General features: G+C 36.9%; 1 long non-coding RNA gene across 1 annotated transcript; it reads right to left on the bottom strand.

Annotated features, from left to right (window-relative positions):
- Positions 1-2,903: 2,903 nt before the first annotated feature.
- LOC134873166 (uncharacterized) lies at positions 2,904-5,033 on the bottom strand. The gene is made up of 2 exons (XR_010166923.1): positions 4,120-5,033; positions 2,904-3,468 (listed from the first exon to the last, which is right to left on the bottom strand). It is a non-coding gene; the product is annotated as an uncharacterized LOC134873166 (long non-coding RNA).
- Positions 5,034-5,039: the final 6 nt, after the last annotated feature.

The following is a 5,039-nucleotide window of genomic DNA, read 5'->3' as shown; positions in this document are numbered from 1 at the left end:
CACTTTTGGAGTTATTTTATTTTTAGTTCTTTACAGTTGGGGAATCTTAAAAAAAACACATAAACTGTATCTATGGGGATATCCTTATTATGATCATAAATTGTGTAAATATAAAAGACCATCTGAATCTTGAACAAATCATCAAATCAAAACTAATCTTGAATATATTCAAAAAACAGTAACTCGTTTTTTGTTTTATACCAAGAAGTGCCGTCAAAATCAAAAACGTCAAACCAAGATAAAAAAAAAAAGTAAAGCTTCTTAGAAAAGTATTTTTTTAAATAGAAACAAAAGTCAAAATTTTAAAGAAAAAAAACACATTTTTCCCAGAAAAATATCCAAATAGAGAACTTAAATAAAATAAGCAATGGACGCTAATTTTATTTTAAATACGAGCTGCTGGGGTGCCCCTTGGGATTCAAAGTGAGTCTATGCAAGTATTTTCAATAAAAACACTATAGGATCATGTTTGCAAAAGCTGCGATAAAGAAATCTACCGTCTCAATAAAGTCTAAGGTTGCGGTCGAATCGTCAGTTTATCTTAGGAAGGTTCCTAACGGAGCGAAATGACCCAGAAGTACTTCAGTGGCAGCCATGATAAGAGCTGTTTGAATTCTCTAGATGATAGGAAAGGAGCTCTGAAACTTTCTTTATAACCTCCTTTAGCTTAGGAAACACTGAACCTTCCTTTAGAAAGGAAAGGAGAACATGCTGTCCCACAATGCCTTGCGGCAGCAACATTTGCCGTGACACAACATTCGGCCTTTCACAGAAGCAAACGATCCTGACGGAGAAGTGCGTATCATGAAAGTTACGGGGCTTATTAAGCAAATTAAAGTGCTTTGTTTTGAACGTTCAGCTCTATATTAATCAAAAGGAGAAATATGAATGTTACTTTTTTACTGAAATGATCAAATAAAGTCCACATTTCAGCGTACTGTGTGGTGTTTCTTAAACGTTTTAAAACATGTTTGAATTGTGATATACAAAGTGATAGGTTAAGGCATAACTAGTTTATTATGAATACATTTGTATTTATTTGAAAATATTTTCATATAATCATACATATTGGGATTCATGTGGATTAATACGCGTGTGGACCGGAGGGTGAGGGTGACAAGTACAACCTTGGTAATGAAGAATATATGTTTCTCTGTTCTCGTTCATAAAGCATAAAACAGCACCATAAGAGCGCACGGTGCAGAGTCTCTATGTGTGCTTTATAGGAAACTACTCCCCCCACAGCAGACGCACATTAATAAATATGTAGGATAGTGTAAGTGCATTCTGATTTTCAAAGCACCGCAGTCTCTTTTCCTAAGGCCTTTTGAATTCTCCAATTCACTATCCCCTCCTTACTTTGAAGGCCTGTCCGTGAAAATATAGTCTTACATGAAACTGGTCCGTAGTGCAAAAAAGTTTGGCCTTAGAACCCTGAAAGTGTGGTTGAAAGAGTTTGGTAATTTGTGCATAGGAAAGACGTAGCTCTGTCAAACAACCAATCACAGCAGTGTTTCTCTGGCTAGCTCTGTCCAATCACAAACAAGGAGTGTTCTCCCTAAAGGAATACCATTTCCGTAATCTTTGAAATGTTGTAGTGTTTTGTGAAATGTTGTAGTGACTTGCACTTCAGGGCCAACGTAAAATATACTTTTAAGTACCAAAAGTCATTGTTTGATTGGTCCATTTCAGAATAATATATCTGATATATTTTATAATTATTGTTCATTAAAGTGTTATCAAAGGTGGTAAAGGTGCAGCTAGTTTTAATGACTTTGTATACTGTATCGGATCATTGTCACCTTTTTCATACCTGATGAGTTTGCAACCCTGGTTTTAATACTCAAAATGATGTGCAAATTATTGTACACATTTGTAGTATTTTCCACTTGTAACCATTTTGAGTTGCAGTTCAGAATTAATTTATTGAAAAGTGATTTGTCTGTCTACTGACACATGGGTCACAGATTTAGAAATATTAAACGTTGTTTTATTTTTCTTTAATTTGTCATCTTTTTGTGGAAGGCCATTGCGAAACACAAATTTGGTTGTTTTTAGCATAAAGGACATCTGATTTAATGTGAGGTAGTGAAATAATGGCTGTAAACTGCTTGAAAAGCATAAAAACGCACCTTGAAAAGTGCTTGAATTTGACTTTGGAAAAAGGTGTAAGAACCCTGTATTTAATACATGTATTTAAAGTTACTTAACAGATTTAGATTAATGATGTGAAATACACTGCTCCCTAAAAGTAAAGGAACACTTTGAAAACACATCAGATCTCAGAGGGGAAACGAATCATGCTGGATATCTATTCTTATAGGGACTGGGTAATGGATTAGGAACGAAAGGATGCCACATCGTTTGATGGAAATTAAAATGATCAACCCACAGAGGGCTGAATTCAAAGACACCGCGAAAATCAAAGTGAGAAAGTGACGGTGCAGGCTGGTCCATTCGGCTGAAATTCCATTGCAGCAACTCAGAATGGTCCTCAGTACTGTGTATTGCCCCCTTGTGCTTGTATGCATGCTTTCTACAACAGATGGATATATACAGATGTATTGGGACACTTGAAAGCACACAGGTGGACTTAATTTAGATATTTGTGTGACTCTGAAGGTCATTGTTGGGGCTGAAACCGTTTTTAATTTCCCTTTTTTTTAAAAGCATTTTTTTGTTTAACTATCACACTTTTTTTTCTCCAATGTTGCTTTGTGATTGCGCTCTTTACTCCATGTATAAAAATGCCACTGAATACTTATATTGTGTTATTATTGGTTTTAATGCAAGAAAATAGGAAAATGGCCAAGAGAGTTCAATACTTTTCAAGACACTGCATGTCCCTCAATGAGGGTAACTAAATAACAATAAAAAGTTGGTCACAAAAAGAAACAAACAAAAACAGGGAACATGTTGTAATTTATTAACATAAAATACCTACAATTATGGTCTCTGCAACGCCACCAGACTTCATTTTACATTTTCAAACTGGAAAGCCCAGAAGAAGTATATCTCACTACAGGTCTAAACTAAAATGCAAATGTCATAAATTATAACAAAATATTTCTACAGATGTACAAACACGTTCATTCTTTTATATCTCATTTATCTTAACAAACAATTTGAAGGTTTGTTTTGCTATCCCCTGGGTGGTCCCCAGCCCAGATTAGGACCCACTTCACTAGCATATTATGGTATCAGACCATGCAAGATAAACCACATTAAAGTGTTGGCAGAGAAATTATCCACTTTCCTCTTCACTTCAGGGATTTGGCCTGCTGCAGCGAAACAATCCTAATATTTAGTCAGACTTAGTTTTTGTCTTGCCATGTCAGACTGAGCTCTGTCCTGATGGAGTCTGACAGGTCATAGTAGATCCTACTGATGTCAAATTCTTTTCTGTAGGGCAGTAAGTCCTGAAGTATTAACGTATCATCCTGGCCCGTCCATACTGTTAGAGTGTACCTGTGTAGAACGTGATAAAACAAAAACATTTATTTCAGAGTAGGTTATTGTAGTCGAAAAATAATAAACACACTGATGTCTTCTATCTCTCTCTCACACTCTCACACTCTCTCTCACTCACACACACACACACACACACACACACACACACACACACACACACACACACACACACACACACACACACACACACACACACACACACACACACACACACACACACACACACACACACACACACACACACACACACACACACACACACACACACACACACACACACACACAGTATGTGGGGGTGTGGCTTTGAAAAAAATCCTTGTATTTCAAAATGGGGTCCATCAACACAAGCACATTTTATGGAAAGAGAAATGTTAAGTATGTCATTTTATAATAAGCAGTGTAGCGAGTTCAATATTTTGGATTGATTCTAGTAAGGGAACATCTTAGGAGTTTGTGTAGTGAGTATTAAGAGCAGTGTAATAATTATTTGACATGAAACTTGTTTTATGAATGTCCTCTGCAGAAGACATTGGGATGTGCTAACAATTTATTTCCCCCATTTCACACAATACAAAAGGAGGCAGAGAGAATTCTGAACAGAATCATTGAGGGAGACTCAGACCTGACCTGTCCAAAACTCATCTTTACCTTTCAAATGTTCACGGGCAAACCTCAGTCTGGCTTTGATGTGCCGCTCTTTGAGTAAAGGGGTTCTCCTGGGACGATGGCCCTGAAGCCCACCACGATGGAGAGCCTTCAAAACTGTGGTCCTTGAAAGATCAACTCCAGAAGAGGCTAGGTCAGCAACAATCATCTTGGCAGATGTGTGGGGCTTCTTGCTGACATCTGACTATTTTCCTCTGTAAAGTTCTTGAAATCTTGCGCTTACGACCACGGCCAGGTTGTTTTCTTGCATTTGTTTCCTTGTACTTGGCAATGATGCAACGTACAGCGGTACTAGACACTGTGAAACGCTTGGAAATGGAAGTATAGCCTTCCCCATTATCATGAGCCTCCACTATCTTCTTTCTGAGCTCAAGACTGATTTCCTTTTATTTGTCTTTGGCATGGTGAGTAAAAACAGTCCCTCTCAATAATGTGTTCAAGTGCCCTGTTCCTTGGAGTCCTTTTATGCTGATTGAATGCTCAGGTGTTGTTAGGAAGCCAACTGACTGCACAGGTGTGGTTTGAAAGCTGATTGGTTAATTAGGTGTGTTTTGAAAGCAAAAATTCACATGGCGGGGTTATATTAATGACCACCCCATTTTTCACTTTATTTGATATAAAGCAAGCCTAAAAATGTATTTTCTAATCCAAAATGTACCAAAAGCTACTAAATAGCACTGGTGAATGTTTGATTATATCAAGTTTTATCAATGCTGCAAACATTGGGAAGAATTACAAAATGTTCCATAATCCATAATTTTGGCCTCAACTGTAGGTTTCTGTAGGGTTTTGATTCAGCATTACTCAACCTACAAGGACTTCTGGAAATATAACCATAGTAGAACTACTAGTAAAAATGTTAAAAAATATTGAAGTTTGACTATTACTATTGTTATTGATAG

Source organism: Eleginops maclovinus, chromosome 12, assembly GCF_036324505.1.
Source record: "Eleginops maclovinus isolate JMC-PN-2008 ecotype Puerto Natales chromosome 12, JC_Emac_rtc_rv5, whole genome shotgun sequence".
Lineage (NCBI taxonomy): Eukaryota > Metazoa > Chordata > Actinopteri > Perciformes > Eleginopidae > Eleginops > Eleginops maclovinus.
Note: the sequence above shows the minus strand (reverse complement) of the source record. Positions and strands in the feature narration are given on the sequence as shown.